Source organism: Hetaerina americana, unplaced genomic scaffold (assembly GCF_022747635.1).
Source record: "Hetaerina americana unplaced genomic scaffold, ioHetAmer1.1.p SCAF_112, whole genome shotgun sequence".
Taxonomy (NCBI): Eukaryota; Metazoa; Arthropoda; class Insecta; order Odonata; family Calopterygidae; genus Hetaerina; species Hetaerina americana.
This window is the reverse complement of record NW_027286204.1, coordinates 969,971-982,691: the sequence shown is the minus strand read 5'-3', so window position 1 is coordinate 982,691 and position 12,721 is coordinate 969,971. Positions and strand designations below refer to the sequence as shown.

Genomic DNA, 12,721 nt, shown 5'->3' with positions numbered 1-12,721 from the left:
TTTGGAGCGATTTCCTACGAGGGACTTTGTCGACTGCCTTTTTAAAATCTAAAAATACATATTGCATCGACTTGAACATTATTTTCTCCCGAGACCAAAATATCATTAACAAAAACTGCCAGTCGGGTCTCGCAAGATCTATCCTTACGGGTGCCGCGTTGAGTTTTTGAAAGTAAACTCTGGGAATCGAGATGCCCCATGATTGAATTTACAATTGTGCACTCAAAGATTTTTCAAGAGGAGGGTGTGGGAGGGAGGGGTAGACTACACCTTTTTAAATATGGGCTACTTTACAGTTCTTGAGTGGGGCGTGATCATTTCGGAATTTTTTCAACATTATTTTCAAATAAGCAGATATTTATTTCTGACCCCATCGTTTTGTATACGCAAGCAGGTTCCTAATCAGGGCCTAGGGATTTTTTGGACGGATGTCTTTCAGTTGGCGTTCATTCCAAGAGAAGAGATTACAATTTTAGATATAGGCTCATGGATGATAGGTTGGGACTCGCATTGTTCTTGTAAAAGATTATTAAAAACGCTCTGAAAATAGTGGTATAATGTACAATTTTTTCTAAACTAGAAATTGTTTCTGTCCGTTGCTATTTACAGATTATTTCCCCGGACCTCCCTTACGAATAACCAATATGCTTTTACATAATGAAAATATTAATCTAATATTTTATTTTTTAATTAATTAAGATCCTGCGACATGCTTTCCTTGCCAGCGATGAAGCTGTTTTACAGTTTTGAATAATTTAATTTTGCTCATTGCTATACTCGTACTTGCGTGACTCCTCATTTTCGCAGATACCATACTTTTGGGCGTTTTAGGAATTTACGTACTTGGCCACGGTACCGTCAAGTTTTCGTCCCGTCACTTCTCAATTTACTACGCATATACTTGTCAACTTCATACTGCGCGCGTGACGTCAATGAAAGCACTCCACAAACATTCACTCTCTCGGTTGCCACTACTTTCCTTAAATAAACCGAAATTTCAGCCATTCTAAAACGCATCAAATCTAATGGTCTCCGTCGTGACATGACCATATACGTCTGGTAGAAAACATCGTTTCACGAGAATATTGAAGATGTTTTTAAAAGGCATTTGGTCGCCGGCCCGCACCCGGAAGAGTGGTCGGGGGCCGCAGCTCTTACATACCGTGGGGCGGTCCGCCACTCCCGATGGCATTTTCCGCCGCGGGACAGAGAGACGGACGAGGGAGCTCGATGCGAAGGACCCTCTTCTCCCGCTGTTTCGGAGGTCACAGGAACCACCGCGCGCACACGCGCACGCACGCACACACACACACTAATATCCCAGCCTGGATGTCAAAGGTCAGCAGCACACACGGCCAGGGGCGACGTCCGAAACAAAATATGCGCTCTCACGCAGGAATTCGATTCGGCCGCCAATTTAAAACATTTGAGGAATGGAAAACGAAGCGAAGTCAACACGAGGGTAATTGAATCATTCGGCAGACCTTGATCCTCCGGATATCCTCGCCTGCTCACCACGGGCGCTCGGCAACTCGACTCCCAAGCGCTGTCGTCGCCAAGGGAGCACGTTCACTCGGAAGAACTCGCATTCACGAGAACACAAAACAGAAACGAATCGATGTCCCGTTTCCTCCCGGGAAGGCACTCGCGTCTGCTGTCGGCACAACGATCTGATAACGGAAGGGAGAGAGGGGGAGGGCGAGAGTTTATCCGTCGACGGAGGCGCCCTTTGTCTTCGAGGCCACACCGCGAGCAGGTCCACAACCGGCAAGGCAGGGGCGGCGCGTCGTCCGACCCAGGGGCGGTCAAATGGACGCCCTCTCGCACACCAATGGGCGATTGATTGTGTTTGCCCACACGAATGGCATCCGGAGAGACAGTGCCGTGCACACGCGACCTTGCGGACGAGCGAGGCGATTGGAGGAGAGATGAACATAGCGATAGGAATGTCCTCGAGTGGCACGCACGTGAGATCGCGTATGATCGAGATCTCTCGCGGGGGGCGTGGGGGGGGGGGGGGGCGCTGTGCGACGGGGCCCGCCCGGGCGATCGAGGAGGCGAACCGCGAGTGCTGAAGGGAGATTCCACACCCCCCTTCCCACACCCGGGCTTTAAAAAGACTCGTGATCTCTGGCCGGAGAGGAGTGCGCGCGCGACTCTAGGGGCCAGGAACAACAACAGTGTGTCCCCAACAAACCGACCGGAGGGGAGGGCAGAAGTTGGGGGGGGGGGGGTGCGCATCCGAAATACGGAGACGACCGGCCCGAGGTTAAGGGGAGAAGACGGTTCAAGAAAGACGGGTCCCCTCCCGCCCCCCCTCCTCCTTCTCTCTCGCGCGCTTACGTCACAAGGGACCGCCCCCCCCGTGACGAGGATCTTTTATAAGCCGACGATCAGCTGCTCGGCGAGGACAACGGGACCGCTCGCCCCACTCCGGACCCGGGCATTTGAATGGGGCGTGTGTGTGTCTCTCTGGACGATTAATATCCGGGTTTCCACGCGCCATCTTATTACCTCCACCTCCGTTTCAAAGTACACGCACCTCCGTGCCAAATGTATTAGCCGCACCTGGAAAGTCCTTGTACGAGAGCATCTTTTCTCCCGCGAAAGTGAGAGTATAGCGACGCGGAAGGGAAATAAACACCCAATCCCTCCCAGCCGTTGACCGCTTAATTCTGGTTCCGATTGAAGATTACCTCAAGTATCTAACAGTCAGTGTTTTGGGTACTTTTCCCGTGGGATCAGGGACAGGGTTGGCACGGCCCTTCAGATGGGTAGGGGGAGGCACGCACGCCTCGAAGATTAATTTGAAATTCAGAATACATTTGATTAGAGCAGTAATAAGCCGGTTTAATTTCTGATGTATTTCCAGCCTGGACTGGTGTTGTCACGAATACCAAGAAGAAAGACTCAAATAAGACAAGGCACATGCTCACTAAGCGACGGACGAGAACGCTCTGCGGAGGACTTGACGGTTAAGTCAAGCAATCGCCCTCGCACTAAAATAGAAATGCAGGTAATGAAGAGAAGATTTTTTGGAAAGGAAAAAAACATTAATGACCTTAAAAATATCGAGCAACCGCTCCAACAGTAGAACGCACAAAATGTTAAGATCGGGATCTGACGAAGACATTCTGAAAACCTCCTACGTGAAGATCTGACAATTATAAGGCACGGTCACCGTAAATCAAGCAATCTTTGATTATAAATTATATAGGAGAGTTAACGAAGGAACACGCCGAGTTCAACCATTGCGAAAAAATGACTGTTAATATAGACCATCATAATTTGCGTTACTATTCATGTTTTGAATTTCGTGCGAAAAAAGGTATTTCTCAGACGACGCCATTTTGATGATGTACGAAGTGTACGATAGTGTCTTTTGTGCTGATGAATCGGTAGGTTGAACGTCTTCAAGAAAATAATACAACAAATTAAAAAAATAATGCAATTCTACAGAATACGTGGCTCGTTCAATAATTCCTCAGAAAATCAAAGCGATATCGGAAAAGGTTGGCCTTTTACTTAGCCTCAACTCTCGATAGACTGCTTTCAATGTGCCAGTTACAATATCATTTGGTTTTATTTTTATAGCCAATTGAAGCAAAAATAAAAACACCTTTATTTAACTTTCCAGAGACGAAGGAAAAGTCGAAACAGAGGGCTTCTAAAGGCGCTCTGGCTTCTAGGAAGGCGAAGACGGTGAAATCGGCCGACAAGTTCATGGCCAGTTTTTTTATGCGCTCGGAACCATCTACAGCGATTACTTGCAAACAAATGACTAACGATAAATGGGGAGTATTATACGTCGTTATTGCACCGGTTGAGTGAAGATATCAAGAAAAAACGTCCTCATTTGAAAGAAAAAATTGCCTTCCATCAAGATTAAGCATGGGTGCACACCTTAGAAGGCTTGATGGTGAATATTATGGAATTAATGTTCGAATAACTATTAAATTATCCATCGTATTTACCAGACGTGGCTCCCAGTGACTTCATTTCATTTCCAAAATTAAAAAAACCGCTCGGCGGAAAACTACTCACGTCAAACAATGAGGTCATCACCAACACACGCGCCTATTTTGAGGACCTTCCGAGAGACTTAACAAAAATTGGAGAAACGCTGTGAAGTGTGTATGGATCTAAAAGGAGATAATATTACAAAATAAAAACAAATTACCCAAAATAATTTGTTACCATTGTTTCCAGAGGACTCATTAAACGAGCCACTTCAGGCACAAAGCCCCAGTTTCACGTACAATTCCAGGGGTCATTAAAGCAATAGCTCATCAGAGAAAGCGAAAATTTTAATGTCAACAGCTGTCATTTTTCCAATAGCACGATCATTTTGTCGGTTTCCACCCGTTTCATTCCCAATCCAAGTGAAATCCTTTTTTTTTAATCTTTTGGTGCAAGAGAGCAGCGAATGGTGATCGTATCGAATCGAAGAATATGTTTGTCAAGCGAAATAGTGATTAACGGAAGCGGGGGAAACATTCTTAATTATTTTAAAATCACGAATTCGTGCGAATGCCACTCCGTCAGGCCTAACACGAATAAGTGGTGGTTACAGATCTACGTGGTTTTTCCATTTGAAGATGACGAAATCCACGTTGAGACATTTATAGACTCAAGCACGTACGAGGGCGGTTCAATAAGTACCCGTGTTAGAAATGAAGAAACCATTTTTTCAAAAACATTTTTTTATTTTTCAACGTAGCCCCCTTCGAGAAATATACACGTCTCCCAACGTTCCGGCCATTTTTTTAACCCCTACAAAAAATAGGATTTCTCGAACTCTCCTATATACGCCTATGTTTCGACGATAACTTCCTCGTTTGAGCTAATTTTTTTCCCGCGAGCCACTTCTTCATGCTAGGGAATAAGAAAAAGTCGCAGGGAGCCAGATCGGGTTAATACGGGGGTTGTGGCAGCAATTCATAACGTAGTTCATGCAGTTCATGAAGTTGACAGCCGGATCAGCTTGTTGCCCACCGTGACCAATCGCGGCACCCATCGGGCCGACAATTTTTTCATCGCCAACTTATCATGTAAAATATTAATTGCCGTTCCGGTCGACACACCCACGTCCTCTGCTACTTCGCGCACTTTCGTTCGTCGATCACCGAGAATCATGGCGTGGACTTTTTGAATGAGTTCCTCGGTAACCACATCTGCCGGGCGTCCTGGTCGCTCCTCATCAAAAACAGATGTTCGCCCACGTTTAAATTCGTTGAACCAATATCTAACTGTGGTCATAGATGTCGAAGTGCCCCCATAAACAGCATCCAACTTTGCTTTTATCTCCTCGCATTCCTTCCCATTCAAAAACAAAAAGCGAATTACCGAACGATACTGATCTTTTACCATCTAAGCGAAAATCACGAAACACGTCTTACTCGAATGGCTGTCAAATCCAAAGTAACCTTTAAATCAGTCTGGAATTGGTTTCACCATGGTTTGATAGATGGCAGCACACGATAATAACATAAAATTCCCTCAGGAACACCCTTTGTCGTCAAACACGGGTACATATTGAACCGCCCTCGTAATCAGTGATGAATGAAGTTTATCACCCAGTGGCTGATTTACACTTATTCTTCAAACTCCTAAAATTGGATGGAAAGGGCTCAAACAAACCTCCTGGAAGCTGGCTCCAATCAACAATTGTTGCCCCAAGTCCAGTGCGATGTCATGTCAATGAATGCCACAGCACCCAGGTGAGTGGAGGCTCTCCCGCACCAGTCCACTCGTCGCACTTGCTGAAACGGCAGTGACGAGCGGGGGAGGCCATGACAGAAAAGAATATTTTCGTGGATGTTCACGTATGAGAATTGGACCGCTCAAATCACCGAAGAATGGATGCAATCCCTGTCCTCTCCGCTGCCCTCAAAACGATCGAGTGACTATGAGCATTTAAGTTAACGCTGTCGCAATCAATGAATTAATACATGAAAAATGCAGACAAGGCGAATTGGGCAAGAAGGGGGGAAATTGTGTACCTCATAATCAGGTCTGTCCAAAACGAAACGCGTCGTACGCAAAAATTGCTGTGAAAAGTTAAACATTCATTGTAGTGTCGGGGGTCGCGTTAGACCAGTGAATGGAGCGCTGAGCTCTACCTTGATTGGACGTATCGGGTTCCATTCCCGGGGATGTCACCCTCAGCTTCACCTACTCCGTGATATTTCGAGTACAGGATCTTTCTGGGAACATACTCTAGGCGGCACACAGGAAGGAGATTCCCCCCTAACACACTTTAGTGTATGTTGCCATTATCTCGACTAGCTTTACTTATTGCCCTTCTTGCTGCCTACCTCCCATCTCGTGCGCGTAGAGAAGATTATCTCACTTAGATACCGTAGTGCATGTACCCATAGTAATGTTGGTCTTCCTCATTTGAATTAATCTAAAAAATTAACCTAATTTTTGATGATAGAAGCCTGTTGTTTACTTACCCCCTGCCACACACCCTACAGGTGACCTGCAGAGTATCATGTAGAACATAAGACCTATGACCTTTTAGATTTTGCAATATATCCCTATAGTATTCTTCATTTGCAGTTGTCTGGGCTGGTACGACTTGCTAATAAACCATTATCCCGATTATCGAACAAATATGTGACCATAACTTTCCCAGCCAAGGGACAGACACCACCAATGTTCATTGGTGAAAATGGAGGTTTCCAAAGAGGGGAGCTTTGCTGTTTGCTCTCGAGGTCAAAATGCTTCAGCCACGTTTCATCCTTCGATAGAAACGCCTAAAGTTTCTTCAACTCAACTGCTAACAAGCTTGCGGGCGAACGTCCTCTTTTGTTCTGATATGAGCAGTCTCGAGATCCACCTCGCACAAGCATGTCTCGTGTGAAATGTTCTATTATCATTTCCCTTGACGCGAGGGTGGGCACTCGATCCAATTCTCAACATTCCTGAGAGTGCTCTTTGGCGTTATCTGAAAATCTTCTCCCAGCATTTGCAACAGCGTCGTCTGTAGTTTACTTCCACAAGAGCAGTAAATGAAGCCCTGATTGCACCTTCTATTGATATTGATTATCCTCCCCCTTAGAACATATTATCTCCTAGGTGTACTACTATACATGAGAACAGACTATCCATTAGCCAAATATATTACCATCTCCGCCTCGGCTGACGATTTGTTCAGATGTAAGGCATATTTAAACGCGATTAATTTCTCGCTGCGTGTGACCTCCATCGTTGCCGTAGGTGTCCTGAACATGTTTCAATCATCAATGCAATACTGCCGTCAAATCAATGGCACTTTCATTATAACATACACATAAAACTAACAATTTAACTCGCAATCAAATTTTTACACAGTAAATGACGAGAACAAAAATTGACGATATCTATATCTCCCGTAAATAGTGAAAACATTCGAGGACATGGAGCAGTAGAGCACATCCACGCACGACTTTCCGTTCACACAGCACTCGGCCCATTTTCTTTTTCTATCACAACGGCATCATCCAATGGGCATAAGTTTCGAGTATGAGGACGACAGTTTCCAACAATTGTGGTTCAGCTTTAAATGCTCCTTGTTTCACTTAAAAATATTAATTTTAACGCAGAAACTTTGTCCGAGGTTTTTCCTACACTTGTAGTAGTAGTTTTGAGGGGAGGCGACCGACAGCTAAGGTCATTTGCGCCATAGGGGAAGGACAGGAAAGGATGAAGGGTGGAGAGAAACCCGGCGTCGGCATTAGCCTACTCTTTACGAAAGGCGCCAAGGGGTCCGCGGCTTAACGTCCCATCCGACGGACGGCGTACTCACTCAAAGTGCCCTCCACAAAGCACCGCAAGTAGGGATCGAGATACCTCTGAAAAATATTCAACACCGCCGGGATTTGAACCCGCGCCCTCAGGGTGGGAAGCCAGTACGTTAGCCCCCGCACCATCTCGATCCCCTTTTTCCTACACTTAAAGGCATAAAAAAGCGTTGATTTCCAGTTTACCAATTTGAGAGATCATTCACATTACGGTCCATAAAACTAAATAAAAGCCGAACGAGATGAAGCGGAGAGCGTTCAGTTCTGGAGCAGGAGGGCAGCACCAGCGGTGCTTGGGTTTGGAACGCCGCACGGCAGGTCGCGATCATTCCTACGGTGGGATCCCCAAGATATTAAAGCGCCTACAGGTGATTAATTCCGTTAAAAAAAGCTATCCCGTTCCTTCTGCGGAGAACTGGAAATTCTCAAGTCACTTCTGAAGTGATTTGAATCACTTTTGAAAATATTTGCGGAAAATTGAAAGAGAATTTGAACGCATTTTGGGCCTGCGTTAGATAGGTTCAGGTAAATAAGTCAACAGTTAATTCACTCAAAAACAATTAAGGGGAAAGAGTAACGGCAGATTGGTAGTCCAAATTATTTAAATCCTTCTTTCAAAGCGTCTTCACCAACGTCTAGCCGAATGTCTATGATAGCTTACCAAATCGTGTGTGCCAATAGATGATGAAATCTCATATAACGGAATTGCTAGAAGGAAAACAATCTAATAAATCCTCCGGGCCCAATCAAATACCCGCTCGCATAATGAAGGAACTAGCGTCGGAAATTGCACCGTATCAAGAAATCATATTTAAGAAGCCACTGGTAGATGATAAGGTTCCCAGGAAAAATGTTCCTTAGATTAGAAACCTTCCTCTCAACAACCAACCACCAATTATGTATGCCCCTCCGGTTAACCCTATCCCCACCAGTATTCCATCATATCCTTATCCTCCTGTCAATCACTCCTCATATCCTGATGAAGAAGACTGGGGTCACTGAAATATCGGAGTGAGTGGTTATTGTATTATTTTAATCTCTTAAAAATAACATTATATACATATTATTATTATATATTATCCAACACTTGTAAATAGGCTTTTGGATACATGCAACTAACAAGTAATTCAATTGCCATTCTCCTTAAAAAACACAACCCAACATCCTGCTCTCTGACAACCCCCTCTTCAACTCTGTATACTTACTTCCTCCCTTCACTCTGTCCCACATCCCTATCCTGTTCCTGCCCTTTCCTCATTTGCATAACATTCTCCCCTCTATCACAGTCTTCAACATTCCAATGCCAATCAATATCCTTTGTATCCATTTTTCCTGACTCCTTCTGACTTCTCCCAACAACCCCCTCTCCTCACCCTCCATACCCAGCCTATCCTCATTTGTTTTCCTTTCGGTCCATTTCACCTTCTCCACACCAACATTTCAAAAGCCTCCAATCTACGTCTATCCTCCTGCTTCAGTGACCACGTTTCTGGGTCGTATATAGCTACGCTCCATATCAGTTTTAACAAGCCCTTTCTTCACATTCTTAATCAACATCTTTGTCATCATACACCTACCTACTCTTTTTAAAAGCTTCTTTGCTTAAAAAAATGTCTTCTTCTTTTTGTCCCTACTACTTTCACCATTTTGGTCCAAAACACTTTCGAGATATACAAATTGTTCCACCTGCTCTAGTTTTTGCCCTCCTATTTTGACATTTAACTTAGCATTTCTCTTTCTGGAAAATCACATAACCTTTGTTCCATTTACATTTAATTTCATCCCATATCTATCGTACTTAATTTTCAATTAACTCGGTAATTTTTCAACTCCAAGGCTGACTGCCGAACTAGAGTTAGGTCATCAGCAGATCAACTGATACAACAACTTGCCAGCTGATTTTCATTCCTACCTCAAGTTCTTCACATGCCTCTAATCATTTCCTCCACATATGCATTGAAAAGAACCAGTGAAAATGGACCACCCTGCCTTACCCCTCTTCCTAGCACAGCCCATCCGTACTCTCTGCTCCACACCCACACCTGAGCAGTCCGAGACATTTACAGTTCGCAGATTAGCCTCCTGTCCCTCCAATTTACCCTTATTTTCTGCAATGTACAAGTTTTTCCTAATTCACCCTAGTGGAGAACCGAGAAGTGTACAACCATCAAAATCAACAAACGATGCCATGTCAACAAATGCACATGCAAATTGTAGTTTAACTGTCAGGGAGATTGCCAATTAAGTTGATATTAATGTTGGATCGTGTTTCACCATTTTGACAGAAATTTTGGGCATGCAGTGTATCACCTCCAAATTTGTGTCATTTTTTTGGATGAACAGAAACAAAAAATCATGACATCAGCCAGGAACTGCTTGGTTATTTAAATGATGACGGAAACTTCTTAAATATAACCGTCTCAGGCAATGAAACCTGAGTTTACGGTTAAGATATAGGAACCAAAGCCCAGTCTTCTCAGTGGAGTGGGTCATCTTTTGCACGACCCATATAAAGGTTAGATGTTGCAATCAAACATGAAGGAGGTGCTGATCATTTTCTTCAATTGGGAAGGGATTATTCACTATGAATATGTCCCCAAAGGCGAAACAGTGAATGGGCAGCACTACGCGTAAAGGTTAAGACATGCCATGCTGCAGCAGAGATCACAAATATGCAATTAGGAGTTTTTGCGGTTTCGCCATGACAACACACCTGCACACACGTCATTGGTTGTCACTGGCCAATAACAGCACATCGATGGTCCCCCAGCCACCCTACTCTCCGGACCTCGCTCCAGGGGACGCTTTCCCATTTTGTGGATTGAAATCCACCCTGAATGGACACTGATTCAATACTACTGAAGACATTCCATAAACATGTACCACAAACTAAAGATATCCTGAAAGAAGTGTTCCATTCAAAAGGCATTCAAAAGCTAGAAAAAAACATTGGGAGCATTTTATTGGCAGCCAAGGGTTGTATTTTGAAGGCGACAAGCATGACTATAGAGCAACTAATAAAATCACAAAATCACACAAAACAAAAAAATCACATCTTATTATTGAAGTTTTTCTTTTTGTTAACCTCATCTCTCACTAGAATGCTGTTAATGCTTCAGTTATCCAGTAGTCTAATTTTTATAATCGATTGATTTATGAAGGACTTGCTTATTTAGAAAAATGAAAATAAATGAGTTTCTTGTGGTGATTATACATTTCTATTTAAAAGGCTTATCTCTGAAAGAGCACATTACCAAGTTTGACAAAGTTCAGGGCACATCTACTCCTATGCTAGAGACTATTTAAAACTGGAGAAATGACTTCAAACGTGGTCATACATCCACGTCTGATGAACATCATTCCATCGGGGCCAGTGGTAGTGACTTACTCCGAAAAGATTGACAAAATCCACGCCACGGTTTTGAGCAATCGACAAATCAAACTTTAACAAATAGTTGAAGCAATTGGTATATCATTAGTGCAGTGTCTTTAGTTTTGCAAGGATGATTGGGTGTGAATAAAATTCGGTAAGATGGGTGCTGCATTTGCTCTCAATGGAGAATAAACACAAAAAGTTGGTTGATTCAGAGGATTTTTGGCACTTTTCAGTCACAATCCCGATAAGTTTCAGTGTCGAAATGTAACTATGGGCCCTGGCCCAAACAAAACCAACTGCGAGCACCCCCGTCTCTCCCCCGCCCCTATCCGCACCATGCAACCGCCCACGCTGCAAATGTCTGCCATCTTCTAAGACCCTCCCCCTCACTCAGTACCAACTCCCAACCGGTCGCCACCTGTACCTCAAAAAATATTATATATCGCCTCTCCTGTAACTTCTGCCCTGCCTTCTACGTGGGCGAATGCATGACCGCACTTTCCCTACGCATGAATAACCACCAATATTCCACCAAATCTCCCACCTTTCTTAATTATCCCATCCCTGCTCACACTGCTTCCCACAATCAATCTTTTGACGACTGCTTCACCATTTCGATGATAGAAATCCTTTCCGAATCTGCTAGAATAATAGAGGTGAGAACCCGCGAGATGGTGCATATCTGGGTGATCCAGTCATTTAAACCGCCCGGGCTGAACCAAGCCCACTGAAGGCATCATATGGCTACCTACATATTCCCTCCCCCCCCTTGTTCATTTCCTATTGGTCCCTTTACCTCTCCTTCCCCCACCTCTCCCCCGCACATGTCCTCTCCGCTCTTCCCCGAGAACGCCATTCTGAAGACGACGGCCGAGCCGTCGAAACAACATGTTATGAGTGCCCTTTCTTTGTGTCTCTATGGTTTAAAAATCTACACCTGTGTTTTTATATAATTAAGTGTCGCCGAAGAGCGTTCCATTTCAAAGATATTTTTATACATAAATATATATGTACATATTTTTATACATATATATACATACATATATATAAATATATATATACATATATACACACACATATTTCTACATATATATATATATATATATATATACATATATATATATATATATATATACATATATATATATATATACTCATATATACAGAAACATATATAAGGAAAAGGGATAGGAACACGTATAAAGGACGTACACAATAGATGTGGGGAAGGCGGAATCGAACGGATCACAAGAGTAAAAATATCTCCTCAACCGGGACTCGAACACCGGATCTTTCCACTTGCCGGGCGGATGCTCTTAACCACTTGAGCTATCGAGGATATGTAATTTACCCTGAGATCCGTGGGTCTTATATATCGCCAAGCGCCCCGATTCTTTAGCCAAGAGATGGCGTCAGGGGGCTGTTTCACCCACCAAAGAAGAAATAGACAATACACAAGAGGAAAGGCCAGTGGTTAGAATTCATACAACATCATACAGGAAAGATCCGGCAAGTGGAAAGATCCGGTGTTCGAGTCCCGGTTGAGGAAATGTTTTTA

General features: G+C 43.9%; 1 protein-coding gene across 3 annotated transcripts in view; it reads right to left on the bottom strand.

The window, feature by feature from the left end:
- Nucleotides 1-12,721, bottom strand: part of LOC139685447 (monocarboxylate transporter 12-like) — a 93,839-nt gene that overhangs the window by 79,577 nt on the left and 1,541 nt on the right. Inside the window, exon 1 of one of the 3 annotated variants that reach the window (XM_071582468.1) lies at nucleotides 1,163-1,245. The exons of the other annotated variants lie outside the window; for them this stretch is intronic. The gene's annotated coding sequence lies outside the window, so the exon portion shown is untranslated. Of the gene's footprint in view, nucleotides 1-1,162; nucleotides 1,246-12,721 lie in introns of those variants that run through there. 3 annotated transcript variants of the gene reach the window in all.